The sequence below is a fragment of the Convolutriloba macropyga genome, chromosome 4 (assembly GCF_964194025.1).
Source record: "Convolutriloba macropyga chromosome 4, txConMacr16.3, whole genome shotgun sequence".
Taxonomy (NCBI): Eukaryota; Metazoa; Xenacoelomorpha; order Acoela; family Convolutidae; genus Convolutriloba; species Convolutriloba macropyga.
In genome coordinates this window covers 21220833-21244650 of record NC_134471.1, presented here as the reverse complement: position 1 = coordinate 21244650, position 23818 = coordinate 21220833, and the positions used below count along the sequence as shown (strand labels likewise).

Below are 23818 nucleotides of genomic sequence, written 5' to 3'. Positions count from 1 at the left end.
CATCATCCGAAATGGAGATGGGAATGTACTATGTACAGGGAAACGTGTTTAACATGTCGCTGACATGGGAGTAAATTACAGTAAAAGATCATAAAATAAAATACAAGTTGATACCGGTGCTGATAGCACCGTGATATCATCATTAATCTGGACTGAGCTTGGTAAACCTCAGTTAAATGGGAAAATCAGACGTCTTGAGGCCTACGACGGTCAACAACTGACGCTTCTGGAATCACTAACATGTGAAGTTGATTGGAACGGAAGCAAGTATAGGCAACAACAACTAGCAGTAGTGCAATCCGACAAAAAATTTGGGCTGTTTGGGAGAGACATACTATCCCAAGAGGGGCATCAATGCAGTGAGTGATGAAAGAATACCTGCAGTCAAAGGAAATGCATCACCAGTAGTGTGGCAGCGTAAGAAAAATGGAGCTCTGAGACTATGCGTGGACCTGAAAGTTCACATCAATTGCAAAGTTATGGATGAGGACTATCCAATCCCAGACATGGAGACCATTTTCCATAATCTCCATGGTGACTCTTATTTTGGAAAAATTGACTTATCAGACGCATAATATCAAATTCAGCTGGACAAGGACAAAAAAAGAAAAATTCACAATCAACACATCGCAAGAATTGTTCAAGATGTGCAGGCTTCCTCAGGGCCTAAAAAACTCTTCATCAATTCTCCAGAATTGCATTGAGTCAAATCTCAAAGGAATCAGGGGCGTGGTCATCTTCCAAGACGACGTTCTGTTATATGGAACAACAAAGGATCAATACGAGAAACAAATGCTTGCAGTCAAGAGTCGGCTACGTGAAAAAAAATTCACCATCAATAAGAAAAAATCCAACTCAAAACCAGTTTCAAGCGCAAGTTTCCTTGGTTAATCTGTTTCCAAAGAAGGAATAGAACCCAATTCTAAACATTTTGAGAAAGTCAAAAAAGCAAAACCGCCATCAAATATCAAACAACTCCAGTCTTTTGTCGGCTTAACAAATTTTTATGGTTGAATGAAACCAGATTTTGCAGCAAAAATGCTACTCCGAAACGAAATTCGAAAATAAGAATTCAGATGGGAAAAGGCAGAGCAAAATGCTTTTGAAAACATCAAAAAGGAGTTATGTGCTAACCCTCTTGTAAAGCCTTAGAGCTTGACGTAGGAAACAACCGTGACAACAGACGCCTCAAAGAAAACTGTAGGCGGGGTACTCTCACAAGAAGGACATCCTGTGATCTACGTCTCACTTCTCGAGGAAGTTGTCACAAGCCGAACAAATTTACTCCAATAATGAGTGATAGGCAACTGCAATCGTCTTTGTGGTCACAAGATTGAAACAATTTCTACTCGGAAGAAGGTTCACTCTACAGACTGACCACAAACCTCTCAAATATCTCCCCCCCACCCCACCCGAGACGAAGAAATTCCGAAAACAGCATCAGCAAGAATTACGAGATGGGCAATAGCGCTGTTGGGATTTGACTTCGAATTGAAATATACACCCGGAGATTAGATCCCCCACGCTGATGCCTTGAGCAGACTAGACTATGACGACGACGATGACAATGATCGAGTCTGTTTTGCTCTGGACAATATCTACTTCGTCCAATCTTAACTGGTGACCCCGTCAGACATCAAAACTGATCTTGGATCGAATTGACTCTTTCTAGATGTCATCAAACGAATAAAAAGCGGCATCTGGAGACAGTGCTCAGAAGCAGAGAAAGGAATTGAACAACAGAAAGACGCCTTGACCGTTCACAGTGGAATCATCTTTCGAGGAGTTGTGCCTTTCATTCCACCAAACTAAGACCCAAGGTGATGGTCAAAGCTCATGAGATTCACCAAGGCAAAAATGCAACTGAAACAGCAGTTCGAATGATGGCATGTTGGCCCGGCATCAGTCAAGATGTTCTTCGATATGTTAGTAAATGTAAGGAATGCCAAGAAAACAGGCCTAGCCCTGGGGAAAATAGTATCTACTTGGCCCAAAGCTGAAATTTGGGAAAGACGCCACTTGGACTGAGGCTATGTAAAGGATCAAGGTAATATCTTAGCGAGAGTAGATGCGGGATCAGGTTGGATAGAAGCCTTCCCTGCGGGAAATAGAACCTCACAAACAGTGAAGGTGCAATTGTGTCAAATCTTTGCAAGATTTGGGATACTAAGAATATTAGTATCAAACAATGGTACTGAGTTTGTGAGCAGTAACCTAAAACAATGGTGTGAATCACTGGGGATTAAATAGATCGAATCTCCCATCCAACAACCAAGAGCAAATGGGATTGTTGAACGAGCGGTCCAAACAGTGAAAAGGGTTATTCATGCCTGGAGTCCAAATCTGAATGTGTCATTTGGCGCTTTCCTACACCGGGCTTTGCTGACACATCGGAAAATTCCTGTACAACTGCTACTTGGACGCAAAGTAGGACTTCCAGCAGTCACTGATTTTGATCTGTTTGAACGAGTCCTCAGTTAAATGGGCAAATCAGACGTCTTGAGGCCTACGACGGTCAACAACTGACGCTTCTGGGATCACTAACATGTGAAGTTGAGTGGAACGGAAGCAAGTATTGGCAACAACAACTAACAGTTTTGCAATCCGACAAAAAATTTGGGCTGTTTGGGAGAGACATACTACCCCAATAGGTGCATCAATGCAGTGAGTGATGAAAGACTACCTACAGTCAAAGGATGGAGAGCGCATGTGAAACTCAAACCGGGATCACAGCCAGAAAGAAACCTCTACCTCTCTAAGACAGGGTCAAAGAGAAGCTTGAGACAATGGTACGACAGGGCATCCTGGAGCCAGTACAACTTAGTGGGGTCATAAATGCATCACCAGTAGTGTGGCAGCGGAAGAAATATGGAGATCTCAGACTATGCGTGGACCTGAAAGATCACATCAATTGCAAAGTTATGGATGAGGACTATCCAATCCCAGACATGGAGACCATTTTCCATAATCTCCATGGGGCCTCTTATTTTGGAAAAATTGATTTATCAGACGCATAATATCAAATTCAGCTGGACGAGGACAAAAAAAGAAAAATTCACAATCAACACATCGCAAGGATTGTTCAAGATGTGCAGGCTTCCTCAGGGCCTAAAAAACTCTTCATCAATTCTCCAGAATTGCATTGAGTCAAATCTCAAAGGAATCAGGGGCGTGGTCATCTTCCAAGACGACGTTCTGTTATATGGAACAACAAAGGATCAATACGAGAAACAAATGCTTGCAGTCAAGAGTCGGCTACGTGAAAAAAATTCAACATCAATAAGAAAAAATCCAACTCAAAACCAGTTTCAAGCGCAAGTTTCCTTGGTTACTCTGTTTCCAAAGAAGGAATAGCACCCGATCCTAAACATTTTGAGAAAATCGAAAAAGCAAAACTGCCATCAAATATGAAACAACTCCAGTCCTTTGTCGGCTTAACATATTTTTATGGTCGAATGATACCAGATTTTGCAGCAAAAATTCTACCCCTAAACGAAATTCAAAAATAAGAATTCAGATAGGAAAAGGAAGAGCAAAATGCTTTTGAAAACATCAAAAAGGAGTTATGTGCTAACCCTCTTGTACAGCCTTGCAGCTTGACGAAGGAAGCAACCTTGACAACAGACGCCTCAGGGAAAGCTGTAGGCGGGGTATTCTCACAAGAAGGACATCCTGTGATCTACGTCTCACGTCTCGAGGAAGTTGTCACAAGCCGAACAAAATTACTCCAATAATGAGTGATAGGCACTTGCAATCCTCTTTGTGGTCACAAGATTGAAACAATTTCTACTCGGAAGAAGGTTCACTCTACAGACTGACCACAAACCTCTCAAATATCTCTCCCCCCAGACGAAGAAATTACGAAAACAGCGTCAGCAAGAATTACGAGATGGGCGATAGCGCTGTTGGGATTTGATTTTGAATTGAATTATACACCCGGAGATTAGATCCCACACGCTGATGCCTTGAGCAGACTAGATTTTGACGACGACGATGACAATGATCGAGTCTGTTTTGCTCTTGACAATATCTACTTCGTCCAATCCGAACTGGTGACCCCGTCAGACATCAAAACCGATCTTGGATCGAATCGACTCTTTCTAGATGTCATCAAACGAATAAAAAGCGGCATCTGGAGACAGTGCTCAGAAGCAGAGAAAGGAATTGAACAACAGAAAGACGCCTTGATCGTTCACAGTGGAATAATCTTTCGAGGAGTTGTGCCTTTCATTACACCCAAACTAAGACTCAAGGTGATGGTCAAAGCTCATGAGACTCACCCAGGCAAAAATGCAACTGAAACAGCAGTTCGAATGATGGCTTGTTGGCCCGGCATCAGTCAAGATGTTCTTCGATGTAAATGTAGATGTTTTTCTTTAGTAAATGTAAGGAATGCCAAGAAAACAGGCCTGGGGAAAACAGTATCTACTTGGCCGGAAGCTGAAATTTGGGAAAGATGCCACTTGGACTGAGGCTATGTAAAGGATCAAGGTAATATCTTAGCGAGAGTAGATGCGGGATCAGGTTGGATAGAAGCCTTCCCTGCGGGAAATAGAACCTCACAAACAGTGAAGGTGCAATTGTGTCAATTGTTTGCAAGATTTGGGATACTAAAAATATTAGTATCAAACAATGGTACTGAGTTTGTGAGCAGTGACCTAAAGCAATGGTGTGAATCACTGGGGATTAAAAAGATCGAATCTCCCATCCAACAGCCAAGAGCAAATGGGATTGTTGAACGAGCGGTCCAAACAGTGTAAAGGGCTATTCATGCCTGGAGTCCAAATCTGAATGTGTCATTTGGCGCTTTCCTACACCGGGCTTGCTGACACATCGGAACACTTCCCAGACGCGGGACAAAACTCCTGTAGAACTGCTAATGGGACGCAAAGTAAGACTTCCAGCAGTCACTGATTTTGATCTGTGTGAACGAGTCCTCATCAAACCGACGAACAGTTCACCAACGCTTCCAGCTACTTTCATTATCCGTAAAAAAATATCCACTTTGTTCATTCAGCCGGAGAATTCAAACTAGGCAGTGCTTTTTAGTGACAACCAAATTGCACGGTTGGAAACTGACGACATCAAGACTGAATCTATTGACTCACAGTCTGAGAGCAGTAGGGACGACATAGACGTGGCATCACTCAACTCTACAGAAGAAACCTCAGTAGTTGAATGGGAACAACCTTCAGTGGCCACGAGAACTTTAAGCAGAAATAAAAAAACAACCAGAAAGATTTGGAGAAGCTACTTCTACGAACTTGCTTAAAAGAGGAGGGAGGATGTGATATATCGAGAAGTGGCGAACTTAGCAACTTAAGTTAAATCTTCGATATATAAAGAAAACGTTCTTACCTGATGTTTGGTGAAGTAAAATTGAATAATGGCTTCTAATTTGAACGGAATCGTCGATTCAAATTTGTTCATACCACAAGTTTATCAGTGTACATAAACGAAAAATTTGTGTGATAGATTCGACCTTCCCACCGCCAGATATGATTAGAAACTAACTCTCCGACCCTCCCAGTAGATAGATATGACATGTTCTCAGGTAGGGAGAAAAACTGCACTAGTATTTGCCATATACGGCAAGGGGAAAAACATGTTCACAACTAAGGTGTAAATTAACCCATATCAGTTTATCTATATCTAGACGGATCTGTAAATTTTCATACTGATACGGACTATAAATACCTGTGAAATTTTGTACATTTAGGCCATTTTGAATTCAATTGTTAACATAATAAAATTCTCGTTACTTGTTTTCGAGACCACGACAGTTTGATTTTAATTCGATTTTTTGAACACTATCTATTTCGACTCTTCGACGCTATTCCTATGTAATTGCTATTGTCACCCCAGTTCTTTTTGTCAAAATAAAGTGATAGAGCATTTCGTTACTAGCACAAGTGATTTCATTATGGTTTTAAAAATTATGATCAAACTTTTTCTTCCGATGAATGTTTTCTTTCATCATTTTTGAACGTGCTGAAAAAGCTTTTATTTTTTTCAGATTCACGCCTTAATGTTTCAGACATCTCCTTTACCGCACTTTTCCAAACGCTTTTTTTGAAGTGGCGCCTTTTAAAACTGATTAAGCGAATTGTGTTTTAAGTAAAAGTAATTTTGCATTTGATCGCTGCCATATTGTCCATTTTCCCCTTAGTAAAAAAAGTCAAAAACAATTCCATTGATGGATTAGTTGTCCCCTTGTTTCTGATACGGGATGAAAACAAGCGCCTTGTGCTCTGCAGTTTTCTTGAAAGCCCATAAATCTTTTTTAAAATGCATTTTAATGACCTTTTTCTGTTCCTTTTGCGGTAATAGAATTTCTTCCTGTCTTGTAATTTTAGAGATGATGAAAATATTTATGGATCAATAATATTTTAGGTTGGTTCTTGTTACCAATATGACCAAATTTGGAGTTCCTTTAAAATTAATTTCATGAAAAATGTAGGGTAACCAAAGCCTAAACTGCTAAATGCCAAACCGGCTAAATAATTTTGGGTTTAATTGGTTATTGCCCCCCGCGCTTCACTCGAAATAATTTCACTCGAAATTATTGCTCCCATTATGGGACCCCCCATTACGATAATGGAGGAGTGGGGGCTATACGTTGTAGTCCCATAGAGTTGTGGGGGGGGGTAGTATCCTAGAACCAACGCATCACTTATCCCTCGAAATGAAATAATGCAAACTGATTCGGAAACATTAAAAATCCAGGAAAGGATTTGCATTTCGGCTTTGCAAACGGTTTTTTTTGTCATTCGGTTACGTGGACGCTCTCGAGAGATTTTTGTTCACAATTTGTACTCCAATATAGCTGCAAAAACGGAAAAGAAGAATATGGGAATAGTATCGATATGAAATCGAGTAAATAAGGTTTCAACAGCCTCGCTTAGAAGTCGGAGAAGTAATATCACATTTCGTCGCGTGATGTATCTAATCAACCCTATATTCGCAGGGTGTGACCAGAAGAAAATGAATTTGATTGGGCGACTGGTTTTTCACCCTCAAGTAACCCTGGGTTCATCTTACATATTAATCAGAGGAGAAAAGGTTGAATTTCAGCACTTAAGGGGTAAAAATGTATTATGTACAATTATTGAACATCAGCTGACCAAATTATGCGCGTATTAAAAGATTACGGATTTCATTATCATGAGTCTAATTCTTAAAGAATTTTCCGTATGCTATTTTCATGCTACTAAGAAGTAAACGTTAGTTTTAGTTGGAATAAATTAAGATTGAATGAAAAATCAATAAATTTTTCAGACGAAATTGACCTGCGGCAATTGTAAAGATAAACAGAATAGACGTATGTTGTTCAGTTTTCGTCTAAATCAATATCTCTGCTTTATTAATTCGCAATTGTACTGCAAAAATTTACAACGAATTTATATCAGTATTCTACTCCACTTGTATTCATAAATCAATATACCACATACCACCAGCTCAAGGTGAATAGATCATATCGCGAAATAATTCCAAATGTAGAGGTCAAATTTGGTGAAGGTGTTTTGAGACGTATTTAAAATTCAAAAACAGATTTTTATGCTCCTGCTCAGGAAGCGCGACCTTCGATAAAAATCGACTTAGACCTCCTTCAAATCGAAATTTCTGGCCAATTGTGTTTCAGTATTATCTAATTAGGCCTTCATACGAGGTATTTTTTAAAGTGAAGTTTCACATAGTTCAACGGGTATATAGGATAGTAATACACAGTCAAAGACATGGCACAAGGTCAAGCGTTGTCAATGCTCAATTTAGGTAAAAAAAATAATTTCAAAGACGAAATGGGTTTTCAAGAGGTCATTTTGGTTAATAGTCGTTAGAATCAATTTTGGCTCATGCCCACTGACGGGTTGCTATTCAAACTTGGCAGTCATATTTAGAGAAAATTGAAGAAAGAAGACAGTAATGATTGTTATTATTAAAATTTTTTGTTAACCTTTATATTATGACAGCCAAATATATTGTTAATAGTATAATTCCGTTTCACGCTCTTTTCAGAGCTTCATAATAAGACTGAAAGTTGGTCTTTCAATTTCTCAGGCTGAAATCTCAAGCAACACTGAAAATCTTTTTTTTTTTTCATTACCGAAATTTAGATTGCGTTATAAAGTGTATTTTTTATAGAGATATTTAAGCTGTGTGGTAATGTCCGTGCTCACTTACTTGACAACAGGGACAGCAGGGCATTCGTATTGAGCTCATAGCTTACGTATATTCATTCTAGCAATAATGCTGTGTGTTCTGATTGTTTTCATCTGTAATAAATTGTCATACGTAATCAATGAAAATATGGACAAATAAGGTTTTTATAAAGACAAAAATATTTCAAGAGAACACGATCAAAGGTTTTGTTTTTTGAGATCATTTCCATTTATCGGTAGTATATCTATATTTTCTGGGCATATATAAAGCTGAACAGAGTATGTAACATAAATTCTTCTTTTTAATTGCTATTTTATGATTTTTCTCTTTTTTGACAATATAATTTTTCCGCTTTGTTCAGCAGAAAAATTATTTTAAACTTTATACTGCAGCACAGCCTGTTACCCTTAGACCCTCTAGTGAAAATTATATTTTTCTTTTTTGTTGAATTATTTAACCAAAGAGTTAATTTCTGGAATTGTGCAAATTTAAAGCACAAATGACAAGTTTTTATTTACTTCTTTTACAAACATTTTATTTCTTTTCCGCTTTCATTTGGTTCAGCTTTTCATCAAAACAATGATATTCTCAAAACTTCAAATTTATCTCGGAGCATTCATGATTCCGAGGTTATAATTTTGGAAGCAATAGATGGTAGCAATAGACTGCTATTGATTTTGTTTTTGTTTTTAAAATTGTTGCTCACTCTTTCTATATTTTTTACATATGTTTCCGAAGAGGTTAAATTTTGAACATTTTCCTGTTCAAATTAACTAAATTATTAATTAGTTTTATTCGAGGCCAATAAATTTTTGCAATAGCCAAAAGATTAATTCTAATTGCAACAAAAAAAAACAAAATGAAATGTATACAAATATTGCATACATTAATACTTGCATAAACCATCAAATGCGACAGTTTATCATTCCTTTTCAAGAAGTGAAAATAACACAGAATTCTCATGAGATTCTACTTAAAGAGATACATAAAATGTTGAATTTTTTATATACATTTCTTTTTTCTTTTCTGTTTTTTGTCAGAAAGATATGCAAGGCGACGCATCGCCTTGTTAGTTTCTGCAAGTTCCAACAAGATACACATTCACAAGTCGGACGAATATCTTTTAAGAGCATTCTAATTCAAATGTTTAACTTCTAAGAACCATGCGTGTCGAATGGTTAACTTTCAGAATGATTAACCTGTAAGAGTTTGTAAGTCAAATGGTTAACTTAACACTTGGAAGGCGATAAATTACCTTGTAAGAATTTACTAGAAACTTGCAAGCTCTTATAATGTAACCATCCGAATTCGACTTGTGCAGAGCAGAAATCAACTTCACTTCTTTTGAAAAAATTATTACAAAAATTTCAGTGTGTGTGGCTGAAAATTCCCGAAAAACAACGCATTCTTCTCTCTCTCATTAGATTTTGTGTCATTTTGGAGGTATCCCCGTCTATTTGACTACACCCTCTTGAGAATTTGACTACAGCCTCTTGAGAATTTGACCACACCTGAAAGCAAATAGTGTTTCGCTAACACAAGTGTGTACAGCCACAAAACCTTGATGGTCACTTCAGAAAGGTTTGAGCAATTTGCCAGGGCCGAGTCTTTCATTATTTCATCTCCAGAAGTTGAAACATGACCTCTTATTTTGTCAATTGAAATTTTAAGGAACAATTAAATTCCCTGCAAGTTCGCTCCGTCCCAATGAGGAAACTCAGTTGCAATTTTCATGATGATAAATTAAATTACACATTGCAACATGTAGAAAAGACATATTCGTTTATACTCAAAATTAACAGTCTTAGCTCAAGTTTATTTCTTTTTTCTAGATGGGAAACACAGTTGAGGACCAAAAGCAGGAGATAGACTTGCTGAGGAGACAGATTGAGTCTGAGAAGAGCACCATCCGGAACCTAGAGGACCTCCTCACTGCCAACAAGGAGTCCGAGTTTGGACTAGGTCTGGCTGTCCAGGAGAAGGAATCGGAGATCCAGCTATTCAAAGAGAGACTCGCGCTTTCCGAGAGCAAATGGTATTTATAGATTGAAATATCCGTACCCGGTTGGGATTCTAGAACTGTTAGAATGTTTAGAGGACACCCAAATGTAAATTTTGCATAAAATGTGCTTGGCACTGCGCGACTCGATCAACGTGAACTTGGAAAAAGATATCACGATAATGGGCAATAAGTCATGTCGAATTTCTAGAGCTTAAGACCAAATGGGGTAATGGTTGGTATAAAAGGTTTGCATGTTAGAGAAGTCGGTTCGAATCCCGTGCTGGTCCACTTCCACATTAATTACGCACATGTGCTTTTATCATGTTAATTTAAAATATGCTTATTCTTGATGATTATTTATTTTAGCTTAGCGTGATCCTCTATCCTCTTTTCAGTTGGTTTTTAAACTGAAAATTAAAAAAAATCATTAAAAACTTGAACATTGCCGAATGGGGCCTTTCTATGCTGATTGTGTTATGTTTTAGCTCATCACAACAGCGTGAAATTCAAAGTCTGCGCACGAGAGTCGGCACTAGCGAGGCGGAACTAGAACGAAGTCGGAAACAACTCACAAATGAGCGGTTCGAAAAGTATGTATACTTCAGTAGTAGTCAATTTGCAGGCATTATAAAAAACGGAGTGGGGGTTGCCCCCAAAAGATCGTCGTGGTCATTTTTTGGGTACCCCCTGCTTGGGAAAAGGTGGAAAAACCGTTTTTCGGCGGGGAACTATATCGTTTTCCAGCCGGTATCTCTAATTTTAATTTTGTCCGGCATTTTCTTTCGTAATTAAGCCTGCCTGTTAGATTTTTGAATGCCACTGTTTATAAACCTTTGAATAGAAAGGAAAGTTTCCATACAAACATTTTATCCTTCTTCATATTTATGAAAAAGTTTGTATTATATGCCATTGAAAATTGACTTATGCTCCAATAGCTTAAAAGTGAGTTTAATTGAGTGAGGCAATGCCAATTATGTTAATGTAGAAAAAATGCAATTGATTCGATAAAATGACCTTCACAACTTTTAATACCAAAATGGGAATAACTATCATTTCTTCAGTCACGTCAAACGAAAATTATATGCTTATCAAAACGTTTTTCTTTTGGCACCGGCCTCTTAATTAAGCTCCCCTGCTTTGATTTCAATTCATTATATAGATTTGGTTTTCTTGTTGCGTCAATTATTTGTGCTTACCTTTAACTTGCTCGATATCAGGACACTTGTTACGTGTTGTTTTACTTCAAAGATGTATTATTCAAGTTTAAATATAAACCACCAAAATTGGAAAAAATCAATTTTGCTTGGCATATGTTTGCCTTGAAAAATAACAAGGCGGCTCGGTAGTGTGCGATTGCACATAAGGTTCCGACCCCGCTCATCCAGAATTTTGGAATAATTGTCTACCAAATCAGGAACAGATAGAAAAACACAAAAAAATTCAAGTATTTTGCAAAAAAAACTGGTGTATGAACGAAAAGATAGCCTCCAAAGCAAATAACTCAGTGGAATAAAAAATCATGCATTAGATTGATGAGATATGCCGATATTAAGAAATTGAGCGAAGACGAACGGCAAATTCAAACAACAACAACAAACATTAATTACATCAAAAAATTTATCTCCGTTTTAAAAAACAAAACTTAATAACAAACTTAAACTAGCATCAGATAAAACTCAAAATAAACAAAATAACTTGTATTTCACCAGAAAAAAATGGTTATTCATCAGTTCATAATAAAACTTGGTAAAAATTGGACAAAAAAGAACAGAAACTTTAAAGTTAGAAAACTCGCTGAATTTCTTAAACAAACAATTAATTTCAAAGTAATGAAAACCATAAGGAATCAACTAAAATATCCCATAGGTTTACAGTTACCAATGCTTCTATTGAAGGGATTTAAGAACTCATGGTATTCAATTTTTATGCAGTTACAAAAAGAACAACAAATAGACATGAAACTAAAAATCAATTCAAACTTGCCATTAAATGCTTTGGAAGCCGTAAAGCCATACTTTGGCCCCCAAAATATGTTTGATTGAACCTCCGTCGAACACCAACATTGTATTATCTGGCCGCTTGTTAATGAAAATAAGCAACAATTAGACAAAAATGAAAAAATGCAAAATTATGTAATACTCGTTTTCTTTCGAAAAAAAATTATTTCCAAAGACATGAAAGCCATTAATTACAAAATGAAAAGTTGAATAGTTTCATCCATTCTTCCGAAGGAAGCCTTTGAGAAATTATCCAGAATATGTCTTACGTCTACTAAAAGAACGTCAAATATGAAAAAAAAAACAAAAACTCATTTACTTTTTTTGTGAAAAAACCGTGTGGAAGCCAGTAAAGTCATAACGAATTCTCATAAAACATTAGATTTTGTGACATCAATCCCTGTTCACCCCTTCCCTTGAAATTTGTTATGTGACCTCTCATTAAAAAAACTAGGTAACAATTAGACCAAATAGAAAAAAGCAAGATTATGTAATATTGGTTTTTATCGAAAAAAATTTATCTCCAAAGACATGAAAGCCATTAATAACAAAATGAAAATATTGAATTGGTTCGTTTACTCTTCCAAAAGTAGCTTTCGAGACCTGCAATTATCCAGAACATGTCTTACGTCTACAAAAAGGACGAGAAATATGACAAAAATCAAAAAGCACTTTACTTTTTTTTTGTTAAAAACCCGTGTCGAAGCCCGTAAATTCATAACCAATTCTTTAAAAACATTAGATTTTATGCACACCATTCCTTTTTTCCCATGACACAAATGGGGTCATCTTTAACCTTTAGTTAACGAGAACAGGTAACAAACAGACAATAAAAGGAATAAAATTGCGAAGCTGAAATGTTTTTTTTTTCATTTTGGAAAACAATTGTTTTCAAAGTCATGAAAGCCATTATCTATCTTCTAATATCAAAACGTCGGCTCCTTTACTCTTCCAGGAAAACCCAATTAAACCGGGTCATTGTACAGGAAATTAAATACGACTAAAATAACAAAGTAAAAACGACAGTTAATTACAAAATTAAAAAATTCAATTAAATTCTTCGAGAAAGTATTGTCGAAGCGGTAAAGAACCACAATCTATATCTTTAAGGATTTGAATATTATCAATTGTGCGTTATTTTGAACGCAGAAAATGAGATAAATGAACTGACAATAACGTGATAATTTTACAATATTAGAAAACATGAAAAATGGGCAAATACCTAAAAATTAAAAAAAAAATTGTGAAATCTAGTAGTATCAATGCCGGAACACCAAAAATTAAGGTGTAAAACCACAAAAAAGACTAAATTTGAATTCAGCTGAAAGAATTAGCATTCTTTGATTGCTGACACTAAGCTACAAATTGACCAAAGTAAGAGAAAATAGGAGGCAAAGTTCAATGAGCCATTTTTTATTTAAAATTCAAATACTTTAAAAGTCAAAACGACCATAAGCTTTCAAGCAATCAACGAGATAAATAAGTTTCAAGCTATTTAGCAAGCCAATATGACCTATCACTAGTGAGCTTTGATTTGAAACGTTCTGTTATTTAAATAATATAAAAAAGATTGATTTTTTTATAAAAAACCGAATGCTGACAATCCGAATTATTTTTGGATTTTAACGATCCAAGATTGGTACAGAATTAGTGTTGCTAATGTTGATTGTCCATGAAGAATACTTATTTTTTGGAATGTTATTGATATAGATATTTTGCTTGTTAAATAATCAAAAGTAAATGCTGCGTTTTTGATAATCAACAAATAAAGTTAGCAAAAAACGGCAAAGTTTTATTTACAGAGCGCTCTCAACGGAAGTAGAAGTGGAATTAGCCCTCTTTTCAGTCTTCAAAGACTGCGTTAGTGGTTTTTGGGTGTGCACTTCCTGCAAATTTATTCAGAGTGGACTAAAGGAACTTGCGTGCTGTTTTCGATGAAAAAGTCTGAATTTTGTGAAATTTTTAGCCGGAATTTGTGACAAAAAATTTAATGAAAATAGCCGATAATGTATTTTGTCTTTAAACGTAAAATCAACAACATTTTCATTTAATATTTTATTAAATTTTATCAAAATTGGCGTAATATTAGTCAAAAATTCCGAAAAAAGGTGAATGAAGTCAACGGAATTCAGTCTATCTTCTTGAAAGTTTAAACCTCGATATCTCCCTGTCGAAAACAAAATTGAAAAATAAGAAAATCTTTCTAATTCCATATTCTACGCTTTACAATCTTTCTAATGAAACCAGTCTCAACTCTCTACGATGAATATATCGATCAGCCAAAATTGACTGAACAAAAAAAACCCAGTTGAGTATATAATTCCTCCCCCCTCAAGAGGGGTCGGAACATTTAGCCACCTGAGGGCTGCGTTCTTCTTCTTAATTTATCGAAAACTCAATGTAAAACCATTCTGACAATTTCTATCATGAAGGACCTGATAAAATCTTAGACAATAAAACTTCCGATTATCAGATCTTACTCGATAAAAATTGTTTTAGGATCTAATAAAACATGTTTGATAAGCATCTTACTAGATTGTTGTCTTTTGACGTCTGATAATAAGTTTTTAATTGCTCTCAAACGAAGTTTGATTTCTGTCTTATTAGATATTATTGAATAGGGTGCCACCAATTGTAGTGTTCTTATAAAACTCATGTCAAAGAAATTTGTAGATTTGTCAGAAAAGTATAGCACAATGCATTCAGTTTTCTAAAGTTATGATGATAAAGAGTGATAAATAAGATAAGACCTGTGCATGTTTTGAATAGTCTGAAAAGAACAATTCGCGATGTGGTTAGACAAGAAGTGAAAATGCCAAATCAGAAAACTTCCTCAAGTTGAGGTCTTTTTTTCCATTTTTTGGCTGTTAAATTGTATTAAGTTGAGCTAAGGTGTTTTTTTAATCGCCTATCAATTAAAGTTGTTTTAAAAGTTGCTGTTTGTTTTCTTCTAACAAATACATTTGTGAGTGTTCATTCCCAATTTTTTAAAGTTACCATTTTAAACCAAGTTCTACATCATGCTTAAAATTTTCCAGGAAGATGACAAAATGGTTTCTAACAGAAGCTGAATACAGAATGTGGGTTAAATTTTTCTGTGCCTAATAGTTTGATCAATTATTTTTTTCTGATACACGTTTAATGGATTCCAATGAAACTTTGTTTCTTGTAAAAAATAGACTAGTGGAAAGGTCAAGACCAAATACATATGAGTTATTACAGTTACAAAAAGGAACCTTGCAGTGTTTTATTCCTACAAAAACTAATCTAACACATTGTCACCAAAAATTCTAAAGAGTATTTTTTCATTTATCCCTAGCTTATTTCGCTGGTAAAATTTTTTCGGTTCATTTCTTTAGAATGATTTTAGCTGCATTTACAAGCTTTTGTTAATGAGTTTAAGGTAAGTTGTATCCCACTAATTTGTTAACTACTCTACCAACTTGTCAATTTTAACTTAATAAACATAAGCTTTTAAGTTTTATTGTTTTCTATTTGAGCAATCAATGCAAATTGTTCTGCATAACTATCAGAAACCAAATTTTCAACGTAAATTGCAAACAGGTACTGTGCATTGTCTCATTGTTTGAAAAAAAAAAACATTTTTATTATAAGTTATACACTCAGTAAAAACTCCTTTTTGTTGGACATCATTTTTTTAATTATAGCATTATTTTTGGGGCCCAACACTTCTCTGAATCTGGTTGTTTCAATTAAATAACTGTTTCTTCGATTCTGCTTTATATATTTACTTAATTTCCATCTTGATTTCAAAAATGAAAATGTAGCACTTCAATTTTTTGAGCTGGTTGATATTGGACTAAAGCTACATCAAAAGTATTTGTTTCGACATGAGAGATCTAATGATCTGCTAACCAGTTAAATAAAAGAGAAACATTTTTGCATCTTTTATCCCCAATTATTTTCAATCTAATGATGTGCAGTTTTGTTTCTTTAGAACAAACGGAAATCGGTTTCATTTCAAAATAGGTTCCGACTTTCAATTTTTGAATCTAGAGTGAAACAATTCAGTGCACAAACATCAAATGAATTTGATTACCGGAGCATAGATGCAGCTTTTTGTTGAGTCAGGAGCTTTTTCTTTTGTTCCAGCTCTTGTTCAACTAAATCATTACTTTTCATTTTTGTGTCACATCTATTGACCCATTTTTTGTTTGACCTTAATCAGCTTCAAATTTAAAGTAAGTATAATATTTACAGAGTTTTTTAAAAGTGAGTTTTGGCGCATACAGTATCAGTAAAAGTGGCTACCAAATCGAAATTAAACCTAATTACAAACAGCTGTAAAACTGAGTTCCTCTACTCAAAATTTCATTTTTAGAAAACGCTTTGAATGCTCCTGGATCTTTATAATCAAAAATTTGTTATTCAACAACTTTCAAGATTCTGGATAAACTTTGAAAAACGATGATTTTTTGCAAGAAATTTTTTAAATTATGCACTTATTTTGCAAGTTAAACATTTGTTTTCCTTAAATCTTCAACGCGCGTTCACGAATAACTAGTATGAGAGGTCCCCAATAAATATTATTAACATTAATAAAGTTAAAAAGAAAACTTTTCTGCAAATTATTTGGTTTTCAGATTCCATTTTATGTCCTTTATTACGCTGGAGGATTGAAGTTTCTTGATTAATTGACCTCATCTTTAACAACTTGATAAACATTCCTGAAAATGTCTGCTCAGGCAAAACAGAGAGGAAAAATATAATTCAGGACAAAACCCTATAGCATCACAACCTATTTGAAGTTGCAGAAAACTGACAGCAAAATGTGGAAAAACGATCAATACAGTTTTTGCATTCAAGAATTTTTTCAAAAAAGTTCAACAAGATCCTGAAAGATCATATTCAGGTCTCACCTAACGGACGCTGTTAGATTCTCCAAACATATCTATTTTTCGAATCTCGACAAAATTTGGAAGTGGAGTTATCTTACAGAACATTTATTGATTTAATTTCAAGTTTTTTTTTATTTTATCCAGGGAAAGATCTGAAGCGGAGGTGAAGAGACTGAGACAAAATGCCAATGCCAGATATGCCAGTCCATCGAGGTACGTAAAAAGATAAGTGTAACTTTTAACAAAAAGAGCTCACATCTTATTCCGTAAAATTATGTCTTCCAGATTTAAAGCTAAAATCAGGTCTCAAGGTGATTCTCTTCGGGACTGATATCAATGCCGTATTTACTGCGTGATGACAAAAAAAAACAAATTTCGCCGGCCAGTTTCCATAGGTTTCTCCAAAAGAAGAATCAATGGTTGAGGAGAGGCAGACATATATTTAAATTTAGTGACATATTTTAAATCCAACTGGGAGCTTTTAGAGCAATTTATGCACTCATTTTGGCTGTTACTTTGAAGTAGTAGATGGCTGTATCGGAGAAAGGAACCAACAAAACAAAATTTTAAATTGTTTCGACTGTGGACAAACGATTGGATAAAATGCAAAGCAGAAATACTCATGACATTTCTGCTTTGCATTCATAAATGAATTTTATAGATGTAAAATTGAGAAATGAAAATAATATTGAGAAATAAAACTTGATAAAATCTCCACCCAAAAAGAAAAACTAAATGAGGGATAAACTAGCGACTGATCCAGAAATTGTTACAATTCATCGCAGGTTGCTTCTCTGGTGTCAATTGGTTTTATGACCATTAGATTTTGATCAAAAGCATGAGAATTTCTATCTAATTTGATTGCAAAACTGATCATATTATCATTCAAAACAATATTCAGAATTTTCTGTTCCTAACACCCTAGTCAACACTGGATGATAATCTTCTAGGAATCTGCCAGATTCTGACAGAATCTTACAATACTATTCTTCTTCTCGCAACTGTTTGCTAAATTTTCAACGTTTTTAATTATATTTTTCCTTTATTAATGCAATCGTACTAAAAATAATCGTGTCGGAAGCCGAATTTAGCGAAGCAGGTATTTTCAAACAAATGCAATACAGACCCATCCTGAACAACAACTTTTGTTTTATGAGAATCTTGAAATATAATCATTTTTTGCCAGAATTTTACAAGATTTTGTCAGTTTTTTTCTGGCGGGAAAAACTTGGAATCCTAAATTTTGTCAGCCAGAATTTGGAAAATAACCATTGTGACAGATTCCTAAAAAATAACTATCCAGCCTTGGCTCTAGGATAATCAGTAAAATTTCATCAGTTTGAAATTTCTATATTTGGAATGAGATATAATGCTTAAATTCTGCCTGTTTTAAACTTGATTATGAATTGTTTTGCCGCTAGCAACAAAGCAAGCAAATTAAAACACATTGTTCAAAATTTTTTCAATTTAAATATCAAAAGTTTTGTCTCAATATTGGTTTTCATAATAAAAAAATTATTTTATTTTGAAAATTAATACTCTAGACTACAGGTTGACTAAATTATGCTGAAAACTATGCTGATTCGGTCTTCAAAAAACTGAGAAAAAAAGTGGTCTGAATAGTTTTTTTCAGTCAGCCAAACCCCATCTCTCATAGAGAGCAACAACTCTTGTCTAAACTTTATAGAAGTAAAGTTTATTTAATATTTAAACATATATATATAGTTCTCTAAATCGGTTTAAGAAGCGAGCTAAGTTGGATTCAGAAACGAGCAATCAAAATAATTGTTTGAATGAAACCTGTCACCCAACTTTTTTATGCATAAAGACCTCCAAATACTGTATCTCAAGTTATTAATATTGAAAAAGGAATCAAACTAATTGACTGAATGAAAACATTGACTAAAATTGTATGCATATATAAATAATTCGGACACAGAGTTGTGAAAATTGGTCCAATAGATTAAATTTTGTTCGCCCTCTTCTGTTGGTGTTCGTTGCAAACTATAGAACTCCTGAACTCTTAGACTAGAAATCTCAGTGTTTTTGTTCTGTGTATTCCGATAGCTTTCGCTGTTCTTGCTTTTTGTGCCTGTTGTCGGGTATCTTCAGTTCGAAGATTTTATAAATTGAGTGACTAATGTTTTTGAAAGCATATAATCTACAAATATGACCAGGCTCAATCTGTTCAAAGATTCTTGTTTTTTTCTTTCTTAATTGTATGATGTTTATAATGTCAATACTAAAGTGTCAAGCCGAGCCAAATTTTTTCTCTTGCGAAAATACTAGACCTCCAAGTTTTATTTTCAGATTTATTCGAGAACCTCATGTTCGGTAACAGCGTCAAAAAATTTTGACATAGTGGTGCTGTGTTTGGAATTCTGATAAAATCTATATAACTAATGCAAATGAATTTTTTTTCTAGTTTTCTTGTTCTTTCATGGGGCCAGTAAAACAATGGATGAATTATTTCAGTTTGGCAGTGAAATTTGAGTAGCTGATTGAAATTGCACTTAAATGAACTCACAATTTCCTGCAGTGTACCTGTTTTTGAATTGAAAATTGATCAATCAAATGAAAAAAAAATAAGCATAAAGTTTTGACCGAATATTTTTACAGCTTTTATTTATTATCGTGCAAGATCTTGTCAGGTTCCTGTTTATGAATTTTGAACCAAATTTAGGTTTTTCGACATTTTCTTTAGTTATTTTAAGTTATCTTTTGTTTTAGTTTTCGCTTCTCACTTTAATTACTAGTACAATATTTTGGCCGTCAGTGAGAGTTTCAATATGTTTCTGCTTATGTCACTTTCTGCTAAAAGAAAATCAAATTTTAGATTTGAGGACAATCTTCTCTTTGTGAGCAGGAGAGCATCCAATTAATCTGAACTGTCAGTTAAAAATTTTTTGACAGCAGATTAGTTGTTCTTAAACATTTGTGTTCAGGGAACTTAACAAAAGGATTCAGTTCAAAAATGGGATCGAAATTGTTTTTCCCTATTTTGTTCATTATTTTTAATCCATATAGGTCACCCGCGGGAGACTGGAAGCTTTGCTATGATTGCGAAACTTTCTATACCTCATGTAAGTTTCATGTTATTATGAGTAGTTCATGTTTTAGAGAATTAATAACGGTTCTATAGATTCTGTCTAAAATTGAAATAGAATTGCAAGCCCTAAAACGTTAGATATGCAATTGCATACCAATTCGTTCGTTTGGATGTAGACTTTTTTGCACCTTTAGTTCAACGGTATCTCATTTTAATGCGTTCAAATTTGACCATGCAATCTAATTTATTAAATGTAAGTCGCACTTGAACGCAATGGTTAACAACGCTCCTATCTCCACATGCTTTAACGATCCTTTAACATCGTCAGATAAACGATTAAGCATACAACTTAGCAAAAACAAGCGAGACAAAAAGCCATCGACCAATTTTCGTATGTAGCCACAACGGATAGACAACAGTAACAGGCGTCGGTAGTGCATGGGATTATACTTGTGGCTGTGCAGTGAGGGGCATGGGTTCGAGACCGAGTCGATGCAAAAAAGCCCTCTTTTTTGTCTCAAAAATGGTGAATCTTGTCATTTTGAAAGGTTCGCTTGTTAAAACGTTGCAAAAAAATCCGATTACGGTTAATTACTTAGTGAAAATACTGTTGCGTTCATTAGTGCTGAGCGAGAGAGCTGATTCGCCAATGAGAAACAAGCGTTTCTCCTGCTCCCCACCCCCTAGTGACTCCCGAATACCGGGAGATTCTGAAAGGTTGTTTTATGTTAGTAGTAGACGTTGCTGGCCTTGTTTTTCTTCTGTACCCACATGAAAAAATTGAAGATAACATCAAAAGGCAAATTAAAAATCTGAGTTTTGCTTACTTCAGGATAAGTTTCGACCGCAAATTTCTTGAGCCTGAAGCTTTGAGCAAAAATTAAAGACGATTTATAACATAAGTTTAAATTAAATCTTTGACATCCCCCAGTTTGTTATCAAGCAACGACGTCTACTCTTGTTATCTGAGTTTAGTGTCCTAACTCTATTTCTCCTAACTCTATAATGATCTATTAATCTATGATTTTAATGAAAATAAATTTCCATTAAAACTATGACATTTTCACCTTGTCACCGAATTGCATGTTTGCTACAGTCCAATGCTAGTGACTATTTCAGATATTTAAACATTCGGGTCTAGGAAATAAACCCCCACGGAAAAAAACCCACCTAACTTAAGATAGGAAATAAACCCCCACGGAAAATAACCCCCACGGAAATAACCCCCACGGAAAAAAAACCCCATTTTAAAATTGAATTTCGGTCGTCATAATTTGTTCGGTTGTGATAGTTTCATATCAAGTCCCACGGGCCGCTGAGGCATGGCCATGGCCCGCGAGGCATGGCCAAACGCGCTAAATGCGCAGCTCTTTAATAGTAAAGTGGGGGTTTATTTCCGTGGGGGTTTATTTCCGTGGGGGTTTATTTCCTATCTAAAACGAAGTGGGGGTTTTTTCCGTGGGGGTTTCTTTCCGCAACCGAAACATTCAGCAACATTTAAACAAAAATCTCAAAAATGAAGTTCCTTTTGGTTTCACGCCTTCTATTTTTAAAAATTATGACATATGTTTTTATTTTGTCTTTCTAATTTCGATATAGTGTATGATTCTTGCATGATCTTTATCACCCTACTACTTAAGATTGCTCAATTGTCTCTTGCGCCTAACCAAGTCTTTGTACTTATACGAACCTATGTCTTGTCCTTTATTTCTCCAAAAAGGTAAACTTCGCCATCTATTTTGTGGCTCATGAACTTAATCAATCTGTCTGCTAATTTGTATGAGTCCAATTTTAACCTCATTAGGCTTAAAATTGTCTTGTTGGGAAAGTGGAACAAATTTTTACTGCGCTATTAGCTGAAAGTTGCTGAACTCTAGACTAAAAAATCTGCTAGAAGGATATAAAATTCAGCGCTGAACTCTCTTCTCATTTTCAAAAAACAGTTTTTATTTAAAAAAAAAACAAATTGATCTCCTTCAACCTATTCAATTTTTATAGACAGCAAGTAACCATTAATAACAAGAGTGTCTGGGTATATCAAAAATCCTCCTGTTTGGACTTGATTGCATTTTGAAAAAGAAGTTCTTCTTGAGATATATATATATATATATATATATATATATATATAATATATATATATATATATATATATATATATCTTATATAGAAAATGCATAACAATTTATAAGGCACCATGTTTAGTGAAAGGCAAAAGTGCATGCTTAAGGGGCCTCTGAAGAGCATGTTTAACAAGTCTCGAAGAGCATGATGTTTTAGAGCTCTCGAGCGGCATGGTTAAGACGACTGCTCACAAGAGGACAATGTCCGAAAAAGTTCCCTTCTTGAAAGCCAATGCCCGAAAAAACAAGATTGAAAAAAACTCATTGACGGAAATGCTTTAAGAATCAATGACCGAGAAATAAAATTGCCAACGTTCATGTTCTGAAAAAAAGCCAGTGACCAAAACATTATGTGCAAATTAGAAATTGACAAAAAAGGGTACTGGCCAAAAAAAAGTATCGATAGAAAAAGATTCTTCAAAAAGCGCGGATCTTTCTGTTCCATTTTTTTTTTTTGATAGCTACAATAGTGACAGCTGAGTGGAGCTATTTTAGGCCTCTACTCGATTTCTTTTCATTTTGTCAACAAAATATTTGGCAATCATATCAGGTTACACTTCTCCTTTTAGGCTAATGCGAAGTAACTTTTGTTGGTTTAAGGAGTTTTACTCTTTCCTCAAGATCGAAAAATTTGTCGGTTAATTGCTTTCCAGTAATTTTGTATTCTATGCTTTTGCTCGACAGATCTAGATTTTCGATATTCTTGTTGGACTTTGATTTCCGATTTTTGCGAATATTTGAATATGGAGCAAAAACTCCACCAAGTTTTCTTGTAGAGGTATTAGTTGTTTAGGACCTAATTTTGTAAAGGTATTAGGACCTGATATTGTTTTAAGCTGCTTGGAGAATTTTGTAGCTTATACACAAGGCTGGTTGCATTTAACAGTTTTTTGTTCTTTAGATTGTTTCTATGGATGTCTGGCAGCTGTTTCCATATTCACAACAGAGCAGATTAAACTTTTATTTATTTACTGATTTTGCAGTTTTGTTCAAGCATTGCGCTTTTTTTATAGCTGCGAAGCTGCAATTAAGCGGAGCTATTTTGCATTAATCGTTGGTTTTCGCCTTTGTCTCATGGTTTTTTTCTCACACATGTGTTCTTACAGCGAAACTGAAAAAGTCAAACACTTTGATTGATTTCTTACTCTCAGTAACGGAATTTGAGAGAGTGACCTCATTTCTCTCTCTCTCTCTCTATCTATCTCTCTCTCTCTCTCTCTCTCTCTCTCTATCTCTCTCTCTCTCTCTCTCTATCTATCTCTCATTCTCTCTCTCTCTCTCTCTCTCTCTCTATCTCTCTTTCTGGCTCTCTAGCAAAAGTTTTGCGTGATTATATTGAGATCAATAATTGATCGCTGAATGTGTTTCACATAGTTTTTTGAGCGGCGTCGATTTCTTTTCCAATTTATATATTTATCTGTTTTCTATCGCTAATATACGGCACGGCAGTTTATTCCGGCAATCCGGCAATCTGCCGGCTGTGTTTTTTGTTTTTGGGAGCATTATTCATTATTTCAGGATCGTGTACAATTAGTCTTTTTTGGTAAATGCATAAGTTAAAGTCATAAAAGAATGCGGACTAAGGTCTGTGAAAGTTTTTGAAGTAAATTTATCTATCATATTTTTTACAG

General features: G+C 35.1%; 1 pseudogene; it reads left to right on the top strand.

Annotated features, from left to right (window-relative positions):
* Nucleotides 1-20857, top strand: part of LOC142337511 (centrosomal protein of 135 kDa-like) — a 72098-nt pseudogene extending 51241 nt beyond the window's left edge.
* The last annotated feature ends 2961 nt before the right edge of the window (nt 20858-23818 follow it).